This window comes from Schistocerca piceifrons, chromosome 11 (assembly GCF_021461385.2).
Source record: "Schistocerca piceifrons isolate TAMUIC-IGC-003096 chromosome 11, iqSchPice1.1, whole genome shotgun sequence".
NCBI classification, from domain to species: Eukaryota; Metazoa; Arthropoda; class Insecta; order Orthoptera; family Acrididae; genus Schistocerca; species Schistocerca piceifrons.
In genome coordinates, this window is record NC_060148.1 from 59,993,739 (window position 1) to 60,007,552 (window position 13,814).

At 38.3% G+C, this 13,814-nt stretch overlaps 1 long non-coding RNA gene across 1 annotated transcript in view; it reads left to right on the forward strand.

Moving 5' to 3' along the window:
* Positions 1 to 13,366, forward strand: part of LOC124720533 — a 44,094-nt gene extending 30,728 nt beyond the window's left edge. The window contains exons 7-8 of the long non-coding RNA XR_007006188.1: positions 1,069 to 1,184; positions 12,247 to 13,366. This is a non-coding gene — a long non-coding RNA (uncharacterized LOC124720533). The remainder of the gene's footprint in view (positions 1 to 1,068; positions 1,185 to 12,246) is intronic.
* The last annotated feature ends 448 nt before the right edge of the window (positions 13,367 to 13,814 follow it).

Here is a 13,814-nt window from a genome sequence, read left to right on the forward strand (position 1 = left end):
GAGAAAAAAAGCTAGTCTTCCACCCTTTATATATATATATATATATATATATATATATATATATATATATATATATATATATATAAAAATACAAAGATGAGGTGACTTACCGAACAAAAACGCTGGCAGGTCGATAGACACACAAACAAACACAAACATACACACAAAATTCAAGCTTTCGCAACAAATTGTTGCCTCATCAGGAAAGAGGGAAGGAGAGGGGAAGACGAAAGGAAGTGGGTTTTAAAGGAGAGGGTAAGGAGTCATTCCAATCCCGGGACATATTGCTTGTGTCTGTATGTGTGGATGGATATGTGCGTGTGTGCGAGTGTATACCTGTCCTTTTTTCCCCCTAAGGTAAGTCTTTCCGCTCCCGGGATTGGAATGACTCCTTACCCTCTCCTTTAAAACCCACTTCCTTTCGTCTTCCCCTCTCCTTCCCTCTTTCCTGATGAGGCAACAATTTGTTGCGAAAGCTTGAATTTTGTGTGTATGTTTGTGTTTGTTTGTGTGTCTATCGACCTGCCAGCGTTTTTGTTCGGTAAGTCACCTCATCTTTGTATTTATATATAATTTTTCCCACGTGGAATGTTTCCTTCCATTATATATATATATATATATATATATATATATATATATATATATATATATATATAGACACACACACACACACACTGACGCAGAGGATTTAGTGCCAGTATTTATCTTTGTGTCTACAAAGCATGCCTGTGTAGCACTACATATATTCGACAGCATAAGTTAGTTGTGGCCGCACCCACCAACATTTTTCAAAACTTCTGCTTGCTTTGCACTCGATTCTAAGCCGCAGGCGGTTTTTTGGATTACAAAAACTGGAAAAAAGTGCGGCTTAGATTCGAGTAAATAGTATACAGGCCCATAGCAGTGGAAGGATTAAGGCACTCACAGCACCACTTCAGGGCAAGTTCATTTGTAAACTGGGCTGTTTTCATGGGGGTATGAGTGTTTTTTCTTAATAATATACTTCCATGTGTTAGCTCATTCTCATTGTAATACATACTAATTATATGTTCCATTTGATCGTAACAGGATGCGGACTGGCAGTGGTGTTTGCCTGGTCTCGTGGAAGGCATAGGTTTCTTCCGGATGGGGGGTAGGTGTGGCTTGCAGTCACTAGAAGGTGCAGCTCTTCAGATGACTAAAAGGTGAGGATGCGGTTCCAGGGCTGCAGGAAGCTCTGCAGTGCACTAATTTTTCCTAATTAGTAATTTTCAAGCGTAGTTTTTGTCATGGCCATTAATATCTTGAATTTGAAGAATCAAGTGTGTTCTTAACAAAGTAAAAATTTGTGGTTTTTGAAGACTTCGCAGAATATTGTAATGGATCTGGCAGATTCCATGTGAGGAAATGTTGATACAAATTCAACAGAGGCAGTAAATAGAGCAGACATGGATGTAGGTTCATACTTTTGTGTCATTTTATAGCACAGACTCATCTATGCCTTTAGAAGATACAGAAGAAATACTGAAATTTCTAATTTAAATTAGTTTTCTTTGGCACAAGAGGTGTTTAATGTAATGTTTGTCTTATATTGGTTATTGCCACCATTGTGCAAAATTATTAAAACAGCTTGATTGGATATTTTAGATTGTTAAGTACTTGCAAATGGACAGTATTGAGGAATTTTTATATGCATTTTGCAAACTTCTGAAAGGTTTAGAAATTGATGTAAACCATTTAGAAAGATTTGTTAATACTACCCTATTTTTGTTCCTTCTTTTGATGGTTACTTACTACTCCAGGTGCACATACCAGAAAGAAAATCTGACTATTTAGAAAAGAACATGTGAGAAGAAATTTTGACAGGAATTCAGCAGAAAAGACAGCATCTGCCACACATCGTGCTGATTGGTCAAAGTGTTGTGGGTTTGGCAATGTAGGAAAGGAGAAATTGGGACTGAGTTGTTATTTTAGAGCACCACACTATGCACCCTGAAAACGAAGACTTTCATTAGTATGCAATTGAGTTTTTTGGAGGGCAACTGCAATTGGACGAGCTTCTCATTTGAATCCTTTGGATCGCGCTCAAAAAGGTTGAGCCTACAGGAGATAACAACCCCACACTTCATTCGTATTTCCCAGTATCCCGCCTGCTTTACCTGCAGAGGAAAATAACTAGCATCAGTGTATTTTCCATTAAAACATTCTCTGTATTTGCTGGGGATGCGAGCTCAAGTTCCGTTGCAACCACGGCAACTCAATTAATACAGATGTTTTGCTTCCAGCTTGTTCCTTCGCAAGCAAGGAATTTTCATTAAAACTTTGTAGCAATTCTTATTTCTGAAAATTTACTAATATATACATATTGTCACACTCTAATTGTTAGTATTGTCTGAAACTGGATAATGTGCTCTAAATAAGGGAATACACCACTTGGCCATTGTGAGAGGTAGACTTGACTTGGCTGTGATGTTACAATCCCTTATGTGAGAGGTGACTAGGAATCTGGCTGTTATCCCTGCAGCGACCTTAGTCTAATTCGCCCATTTAGGATCAAGAATCGAGACTCAAAAACTGTTTTGAGAAAATTCGATTTAAAGGTTTTGTCCAAAAAACTGAGTACTTCCTAATAGTTTTTCACAAACCTTTCTATGGTAAATAAAAAGTATACTTTATTGAGTGTCGATTTCTACTAGGTGTTACATATTCTAGTCACTCGGTGGTCCCTAATGAAATATTTTATGAAATTATGCACGTATACCTGGGCCGGTGAAACATGTCACTTGCCAGCTAGCATGTAGTTGGCAATACTGCAATTGCGAGGTTGCAATAGCTGCCACTGCACACGCCCACAACTCTGAAGTATATTTTGTAAATGTAACCTACAATCAATGTTTATACGTTAAGTACAACAAAGTACATTTTTCTAACAGTGGAGAGAGTAACAATGGAGACTGTGTTTGATAGTATATGAAACTGGGAAATAACAACACCCAAGGTTACCGTATTTACTCGAATGTAAGCCGCACTCGAATCTTAAGCCGCACCTAAAAAATAAGACTCGAAATCAAGGGAAAAAAAATTTACCCGAATCTAGCCGCTCCTGAAATTTGAGACTCGAAATTCAAGGTGAGAGAAAAGTTTTAGACCGCCCCTCCAAATCGAAACAAAGTTGGTCCATTGTAACGTGAAACACAATTGAGGTCGAATGGATGAAGATACAGCTACAGTAGTTTGGTTCGAGTCGTAAGCTCAACAGTTAAGCTTTACCAAGTAGCCATTGCTGTGTGTCAGGCGCTCCGTCCGTATTTATACGGGTACCCTTCCTTTTTCACGTGCTTCGTCTGGTTTGAATCGATTGCTTATTTTGCATTGATCTGATAAGTGCCGTTCTGTTTGTTATAGTTGTTTACGTCACTCTAAGCTGAAAATGCATTATTGTACTGTGTCATGCATTGTTTGTCGCATTCTGATAACGAGTGTTTACAGCCTGTCGCCGCTCCCGGCGTGGCTTGCTTAGTGCGCACTACTGCCGCTTACAATAAAAAAAAAAAGAGAGAGAGAGAGAAATTATCTCATTAGCGAAACAGTGGCAAGAGACTGCTTTTTGTTGTTACTTACACTGCCGCTTTCTTTGATAATGATCAGTAAGAACCAAATAATAGCTGCGTGTAATAGAAGATGTTCTGAACGAGAGTTTAGCGAAAATTTAACCCCATTAGAAAATCTTTGCAGACGCCTCTTTAGTACATTACAGTCTGCACAGAAATTAGTCATCATAGATTTAAAAATTTATGCAGTTGCCGTGCTTCATTTCTGACTGTATCACTATACAGCATAAGAAGAATACGAATATAAACAGGACATGATATGTATATTCTTCCGCGTCTTCTCGGTCTAGTTTCGTAGTTTATTAGGCAGACAGGATTTAAATGAGGTAGCAGCAAACACGAAAGAATACCTGGCGTAATGTTTACATTCTTCTACCTGTTCTTTTAATTTATTTACTGGCGCAGAGGTTTTGGCGCCAGTATTTATCTTTGTGCCTGCAAAGCATACCTGTGTTGCGCTACATATATTTGACGGCAGAAGTTAGTTGTGGCGACACCAACATTTTTCAGAACGTCCGCTTACTTTGCACTCGATTCTAAGCCGCAGGCGGTTCTTTGGATTACAAAAACCGGAAAAAAGTGCGGCTTAGATTCGAGTAAATACGGTAATGACAATATTGTATCAAATTGTTACCGTAATAGTTGCATATAAAATGTCATATAATAACGTAAACCTAAACATACCAAAGAACACACATTCCACACTCATAGAAAGAAATAAAGTAAAACACGCATAGTCTACTTGATTGCAGAGAGAATGAATTAATTCTGTGTAATCTATTCTCACAAATTTACGATGCCTGGTGCAATTCCATCCAGTTCACCTTCACTATCATCGGAATCGGCGCCAAAACTGTGGTCTTCATTATCATTATAAAGAGAAATCATTAATTGTTTGTTTTCATTTACAATCCCACCTGTAGTGTGTGCATCTCTTATGAATGTAGCAACATTGGTCTACTTTCTTCATAAGGTAGCGTCTACATTAGCAAGACGTTCACATAAGTCTTTCCACTTCTGCTATAGTAAAAGTCTTGTTACCTCTAATGTACACCTTGACTTCACTCCAGACCAATTCAACTGGATTAAAATGGCAGTGATAAGGCTGTAGCTTAATTACAAAGTGACCCTGTTCCCTTTCAGTTTCATCTACCACATATTTGGTCCTCACAGACTTATTTTGTTTTACGAGCGAGTATAACGGGAGCTTGTCATGCTCGTGCCCACAGCAATGTCTCTCGCCTCCAACCACTGCACCATAGTTTTTTTACGGTCACTAGTGCTGGGAGTTTTATCTAAAATCACTGATGCATTGTCCACCACGAACACTGTCTGAACACTAAACTGCAGCAACACATTTTTAAAGTACTGTAGAAACTGTGGGTGGTCCATATCCTCGTGATAGTCACCGTCTTTTCTCAGTCCAAAAACTAAAAGCCCTTCAGGCACAAAGCCATTTGAAGATCCTACATGGGCCACATTTAATCTTAATGCTCTTCCTGTTGGCTGATGGCCGCTGCTGTTTGGAGTGTCATCTGTCCAGTATTCCGCAGCTGATTCTCCAGCGTTGACACAGGTTTCATCTAACCATATGACTGAGTGTATGTCCTATCCTACAATTTTATATAAGAAAATAGTAGGAGCTGCAACAACATGAGCTTTTTCAAGTAACAGTTTTCGTCCATCTAACTTTTTAATATGGAAGCCCATACCTTTTAATACCATCTTAAGTGATGTTTTCCCCTGCAAGAAAAGTTATCTTTCTTTTAAAGGGATTAACAACTTTGCTATTATGGGGTTTTCTTTTATAGTATCCATGTCAGTGCTGACGAATTGCATCCGATTGGAAAGAATCAGTATCTGTAACAGGACGAGGCTGTTTTTTTTTCTTTCCAGGAGTACTTAAAAACACTTTTTTTTTTTCGATAGGAGCTTTCTTCCACACTGTTTACTTAGGTGTCTTGTAAGTCTTGAAGTAGCATTCCTTTCCTTATAACTGTTCTTTGACTGAGTCCTAGAGTTTTCGAGGCACGCTCTAAAACTTTACTGGCAGGAATCAATGCGTGCCCATGAACAGAAACCAATTGTTTTCTCGCTTGTAAAACTCGCGTCCTCAGTAGCAATTCCAAAGCCTGAGTATTTAATGGCACTCTACTGCGCAATGGATTGTCACTTCGTGAACGTCTCTTTGGTGACATTGTTTAATAGACAGAAACTGTAGTTGAGGTGGTAACACAACACAAAAGCAGTCTGCCATGCACTAACATACAACGTTTACACAGAAACCGGCAATGTAACGTCGATGCTAGAATTGACTTTAGTTCGGTGCTGTTATTGGCTAAGTAGATGCAGTGCCTCTCGTTCCTCACTTGTCAGTTAATTGTCAACTTTATGGCACTTTGAGTGACCTTGAAGTGACGTGTTTTAGTGGCCCAGGTAAAGTTAACTTTGTCTAGTCTTTAATGGCTGCTGCTTTATAACATATGAACATCAAACAAATAATATGCAGTTTTAAGCAATATTATGGTATTAAAGATTACTGCAGTTGTTTTAATAATGTTTTTATAAATAGAGATTATCTGGAACAAGGTATCAAAATGTGTGTCAGTGCTATTCAATGAGTACTATAAGTAAGAGAACTGTTTCTCAGGAAGTTTATCGTCAGTCTGTGCTGGAGAATGCATAAAAGGCATTATTTTCACTGTGCATTTTCTGCAGTCATATTGAACTTACATTCAATAATTTACAGGCAACAGAAATAATAATCTCATTTTTTAATCGTCACATAACAGACATAGGAAAAATCCTTTTAACAAAACACCGTGATCCCTTACACCTGTTTTCTGTTTGTGGATTACTGTTTCAAAAATAATACAACACGGGCATTTAAATGAGCCAAAATAAGTGGTTTACATGAAATAGCTAAGGTGATGAACTAGCATCAAGAATAAAGGAGAGAAAAACAGAAAATATACATGAAGTCTATTCCCGTGATTATTGCACGTTTTCTTCCTTTTCTAAATCGTTAGCAGCATTGAGTCCTTGATATAATGTGTGATACCTAGGAGGTATAATACCCTTAATACATAAATCTATAATATATTTTTTCTTTTCTTTACTTACACTGAGAGTACTGTCATGTGCTGGGCACAGAGAATTCTCTTCAGGTCCTGAATTTGAAGAATTTTGTAGGCCAGGTCTCTTCTTGGTGTGCAAAACTCGAAAGTCACGATCATCATACGAATACTTGAAGATCATCAGACTTCTTTCCTATATTGCATCCAAACAGTCTTAAGCCATTTCGCAGTTTCTCAATTCACAGCAGTTTTCCTGTTCAGAATTATTTTCCTCTGAAGCTGGTTGAAATTTAAAATTTGAGGGTTATCCATTTCTGTCACTGTACTTCTTGTTCATTTTTACAATTGTATACCAGCCAGTGGGATCAAAAACATTCACATGTTTGCTTTTTCTTTCGATGCTCGCAAGCATTGAATCTACTTCCATTTGAAGTCCACTCTCAAAAGAACATTGGTCGATAGTAGGCTCAAAAAAGTAGTGGTTGATAATTGGAATGCCCAGTGCATTCACTGCATGCAAATGCATAGTGCTCATGTTGGCATTCCTGTTCTGGCCCCCACATGTATTAGAAAACAGGGCTATTGGTTTTCTTTGTGCACGATTTTTCAAAAAATCCCACAGACATGGACCCCCTTTTTGCTGTTGTTTTGTCCCACATGTAGCAATCTATTTTGTTTTTCTCCTACATTAAGAACTGAGAGATTGTACACGGAGAGCCTTCATTTGTAGGATACTGCCTTTGCATTCACTTTAGGGCATTAAAGCACAATTTGTAAGTCAAATTCAGCTAGCAAAGATTTGCCTTTTCTTGCACTTTCTTCCTTAATGTTCTTAAATTTCCTTGCCTTTTCTTTCCTTTATCAAATGCTCTTCCTGTTCTCTTTCAAAATCTTTGTCTTCCTTTTCCTCAGCCAAAAGGTGTGAAAACTTTAAACATTTATCACGCATATCCCTTCAGGGCCTGTGGAATTTCAGATTAAATTCCTTTAATACTTCCCTATACAGCCATAATTTCTCGACTTGTCTTTCCTTCCTCAAGGCATTCTTCCTGATATAACGCACGTTATCGTAATGCGCACCTCAGCAGGCAAATAATCTGCTGTACATTCTTTCGTCGTGTAATGAGAAGGAAGGGTAAGAAAACCCTTTAATTTTTGTTTCCTTATAGCCTCTTTACTTTCTTCTTATTTCTTTGTACCTGGCCCATGACATCCTCTTCACTCTTTCTCAATCTCATGATGTTCATTTTTTTTTTAATAGTATTTCTTACTAAGGTTTCAGAAATGTCAAATGTCTTGAGAAAAAATTGCTTACACACTAGAATCTTATCAGATCCATTTATTAGGTCAATTTCTTGGTCCTCTTCCTTTGTGAGTTTTATGATGTTGTCCTCACACTTTGTTTCTCTCCCTCTTCCACTAACTTATTTAGGTACTGCCTTTGTAGTAGCTCAACTGAGCCAAGATCCCAGTAGGCTCTACGGATATTTTGTCTGTCTTGTTCAGTAAACTTAGTGCTGCACTGTCGTGGACATTTAGAGCAATCTTTTGGCTTCAGTACCAGCATTGTCATCTGCAGTTTCCCCATCCTGATTGTGATGATTTTACTTGTGCACTAGTTGCATCCTCAGCCGTTTTCGTGACATTCTTTACAAGGGACATTCCATGTTCAACACTGCTGTCTGTAACAACAACATGACATGCATTCAGAGGAAGGGAAAAGAAAATTAACGGGAACTGCTATAGTGTCTAGTACTTGTTTGGTTACTCGCCAGAATCTGTAGTGTTGTCCGGTTCATAGGAAGCATCATCTGTATCACCAATGAATGTCCTGAGCATCTCCACATCACATTCTTCTGTGGTTATGAATATAAACACTAATAATAATAATAGTATTAATAATAATAATCTACAACCCTTTAGATAACATAACCTCAACAGATATGAAGAAAGTAAATTGGAAAAAGAAAGCACTGCATGGCAAGCACCCGTATCATCTAACACAGCCACACATCGATCAAGACGCATCTAACACATGGCTAAGAAAAGGCAATATATACAGTGAGACGGAAGGATTCATGATTGCAATACAGGATCAAACAATAAACACCAGATATTACAGCAAGCATATTATTAAAGATCCCAATACCACAACAGATAAATGCAGACTTTGCAAACAACAAATAGAAACAGTAGATCACATCACAAGCGGATGTACAATACTAGCAAATACAGAATACCCCAGAAGACATGACAATGTAGCAAAAATAATACACCAACAACTTGCCATACAACATAAACTAATAAAACAACACGTTCCCACATACAAGTATGCACCACAAAATGTACTGGAGATTGATGAATACAAATTATACTGGAACAGAACCATTATAACAGATAAAACACCACCACATAACAAACCTGACATCATACTCACCAATAAAAAGAAGAAATTAACACGACTAATCAAAATATCCATACCCAATACAACAAATATACAGAAGAAAACAGGAGAAAAAATTGAAAAATACATCCAACTGGCTGAGGAAGTCAAGGACATGTGGCATCAGGATAAAGTTGACATCATACCAATTATACAATCAACTACAGGAGTCATACCACACAATATCCACCAGTACATCAACGCAATACAGCTACATCCAAATGTATATATACTACTACAGAAATCTGTAATTATTGATACATGTTCAATTACCCGAAAATTCCTAAATGCAATGTAACATATACCATACAGTTAAAAGGAAGTCACGCTTGATCAAGGTCCGCGTCACTTTCCATTTTTAACCAGACATAATGTCTGAGAAAGGAAAGAAATAATAATAATATAGTACTTACTACTGAAATAATAGGCACTAAGAAACAGGTTCTAATACTTACAAGGTTCCATTAAATTCTGTTCCTTCTCTAGCCACACTTTCACCATCTTTCTTCCTCTGGACTCCATAGTGCTCCTACTTGCTTGTAAACCCATTCACTACTGAAACAATATTATTATCATTGCTAGGAAGTCATGTCTGATCGTTACAATTTTTTGTAAAATGTAGATACGTTGACAACTAAAGCGGAAACCACTTGTTTGATCGTAATGTAGTTCTTGATTCTGTGTACCTTACGGTACTAACAACTCAAAAGTGGCAAAAATGTAGTTACATCTGTCTGATCCTAAATGGGCAAATTCTTCTCCGTCTACCTACCTGTGATGTCTCACTTCAGTCAATGACGCCTAACTTCCCTGTGACTCTTTTCGGAGAATTCTTCTCAGTAGTTTCACTCACCTTTCCCCCTGGAGGGGTAGAGGTGCCTTTATTTGTATAGTCACGCACTGTTTTGTAAGCCCTTCATTGCCTTCCATGTAGTGTCATCACCACCTAAAAGCCCCCTTTTTCCTCTGTCTTGTTCCACACACTAAGCAGAGAAATGTTGGCCTTCCTATTATTCTATCATGATGGTTGGTGAGTAAATTTGATTTGATCTGATGTGTTGCCTGTGAAGGACTCGCTTTCCAGTTATAGGCCAATAAATTTTGTGCGTGCGTGCTCGCTGCCACCCAGCAGCCTGGTATCTGGCCAGCACGCGTGATGACCTGTGGCTTCTCTTGCCGTGCCCTAATATAGGGTGGCACAGAAACAAACTTGGGAATTTCAAACTACTAAGATTTAATTTATTTTGATCACATAGATAATATGTTTACACTGGTACAATCTGTAAGTAATCCAATTTAAGAACTGCAGTTATTTTTTTGAAGATAACATGGAAAGATGGCATCCTTCATGCGCAGACATTGAAAGTCTTTCTTTAAAGTTCTGCTCAACTTTGTCAAAGTGTTCTGTGAAACAGCAGCAATGTTTTCATGTTTTGCAACCTTCAGATTGTTGAGTGAATGAGGTGTGGGGCAATGAACTGTAAATTTCAAATGATCCCATAAGCAGAAGTCACAAACCGACTATTGCCAGCGTGCGGAGCTGGTGGAGATCACCAAAACGTGAGATCAGATGTTGAGGAAACGTTTCTTGGACAATTGCCATTGATGCATTAGCCTTTTGAGCTGTGATTTCATCTTGTTGGATTTACATTTTTAACAAAGTGGTTCCTCAAAGCATCAAGTTACGGCTGCAGAAAAATTGCGTAGCATTCTAACATAACGTAAAAAAAAAAAAAGTCTGACAATCGCCTCGTTGGAAACTACACACCATACTGTTATTTTAGCACTGTATATTGATTTACAATGCGATTCTTTTAGGTTTGAGTGAGCTCGTGGATGCCTATTATCACTCATTAATGTTATCACTTTACTGTCCCCTATAGCTAGTGTGAATTACCACTCTTCCTGTCAATCTCCTCAGTTTTTGTTTCTAATTGTTGGATTTTGCCTTGTAAATGTTGCATATCCTGTGCAATCCTCCTATTGTCTGCTTCCTTCTGCACTGCTATTGCGTTTTGTATATTTGGTGCTAATTCAGTCTGTTTGTTGCCTAGTTCCTTAATAGCTGCTTCGCACTGTTGTTACTTTTGTGTTCTCTCTTTGATCCTTTCCCCTAAATCTTCGTAAACTTCTTGAACCTCCTCATGTGCTTCCATCTTCTTTGTATCTACGCAGAGCAGGTTTATGCTCTGCTGGAATCTGCCTTCTCTCTCCTCGCAGTCTTTCCTGACCTCTTCCTTATAATCCTGTAATTATCTCTCCAAATTTTCTTGTTCTCATAATGTCATCTGAATCTTCTCATTGATGGAGTCAGTCTTTTCTTGTGTCATTCTGTTAGTTTCCTCGAATTTCTGATCCCTGGCTTCAATCTTTCCTTGGCTGTTTCATTATCTTCCTTGATTTTCTGATTGGTGGCTTCAGTCTTGGCATCAGGCTTTTCTGATATCAGCAATAGCATGTCTTGCTGCCCTTCCTCTACAATGTTTCATTTACTGCTACTGATTTACTACTACTGATTTTAGTTGGTGTTTCGAGGTAATTGGAATGTGCTACTGAGCTTTCTATTGACAGTCCACAGCCACTGATCCCTGAATCACTTCTATCTCCTTTTCAGCTTTTACCTTCAGAATGTCCTGCTTGTTTTCAGTTATTAGTATACTATACTATACTATACTATACAGTTCTTGTAGCATTGGTTATATATATTATAGACCAGCGATACTATAAATTAACCCTTGGGTAACCCAAACATACTGGACTGTCTTAAAATTTAAACAAAATAATGACAGCACCTTGACTAGCTCAAAACGGAAAAAATACCTATTCACACTAGATATAAAAAAAAAAATTACCTGAATTAAACACTAATAGTAATATTTATCACCTCGCATAAAGCATCGAATATCAACACTATAAAACCTGTAATCAACAAACAGTGCTACAGCACAAGTCTTAAAATCTATTTGCTACTGCCTTGCTGGTGAAAATACACAAAATGTGCATACGTAGACACACTATTGCAGAACCAGAAAATTCCGAAATGGAAGGAAAAATTACTATACAGTTCTTGTAGCATTACAAAATGTGATTGTATGCTCAGCAGATAACTTAATATAAATTATTTTTGTGCCGGCAGGTTGTCTTCACTCATCGCACAACGCTAATACCGGCTGTGGGATTCAATGTACGTGCTGTGTTTACTAGTCGTGTTGCCGCTGCTGCTGTCTGTGCTGTTGGCTCATTCCGTGCGGCGACTGTTGGCCAATGCGTCACTGTCGCTGACTGCCCGGCGTGGTGCGTGCAGATGTTGTCATCAAAGTTCACTGGTCGGTGGCCCAGACGGTGCTGCGGACAGGAACTTCGTAGCTTCACCACGAGATGTCAGCTTCAGTGTCGTGTTGGTTGCTGCTTGGTGTAGCTTGTCTGCTGTCGAAACTCTCACGTGGCTGGAACTGGTGCTGTATCGAATTACTTCCTGACCCACATTCTTTGACACGGCTGCTGAGCTCATCTTCATGATGTCATGACGTCACTCAACAATAACATTAGCCATTCGCATTATCGCCTACGTATCAGTTCATGGGTGCACATCAATTTACACGATCTTAAAAAACGGATCAAAGCCAGTTCGTGTGCAGTCACAGTACAACATTTCTGTGATACGCTTGTAATGAACTTGCGATTGGTTATGTCAATAATGTCTACCCGTGTATCTCTTTAGTATTCACTTTGCTCTTTTTTTCACAGGAATTTATGCGCTTGTACTCAACAGTACAGTTTATTAACACTATCCCTGTTGCCTGATACTGGCGATTACTTTTAATTATGAGGGGTTATTACGTTCTATTATCCTGTAATTATGTCGTAATACCATGTCTGAAGGTTCTTACAAAGATTTTCAAAATGAAAACTAAGATTGTCTTGGACACAATTTTTCAATTGCTCGTGCATATGTAAACTAATGGGAAGTTTTCATTACCATTTCAACTTTTGCTTATTGTCTTAACACTTTCCATGTTCTTTCACGATTTTTAAACCATTTATTGTTATTCTCCTCTTATTGGCTGTCTAAAATTGCACAATGTCCTTTCATGGTATGCCACAATGAAACACTCTTTTCCTTTTTTTAACCCACCATTATTGACTAGTGAATTATAGGCTAATCAAGGAAAGCGTTTCTGAAGAAGAAAAATTTAACATCGAGTATTGATTTAAATGTCAGGAAGTCGTTTCTGAAGGTATTTGTATGGAGTGTAGCCATGTATGGAAGTGAAACTTGGACAATAAATAGTTCAGACAAAAAGAGAATAGAATCTTTTGAAATGTGGTGCTACAGAAGAATGCTGAAGATTAGGTGGGTAGATCATATAACTACTGAGGAGGTATGAATAGAATTGGGGAGAAGAGGAGCTTGTGGCACAACTTGACTAGAAGAAGGGATTGGTTGGTAGGACATGTTATGAGGCATCGAGGGATCACCAATTTAGTATTGGAGGGTAAAAATCGTAGAGGGAGACCAAGAGATGAATACACTAAGCAGATTCAGAAGGATGTAGGCTGCAGTAGGTACTGGGAGACAAAGAAGCTTGCACAGGATAGAGTAGCATGGAGAGCTGCATCAAACCAGTCTCAGGACTGAAGACCACAACAACAACAGTTCAGAGTAATTTGACTGTGTGCAACTGATGAAGGCTGATCGGATAA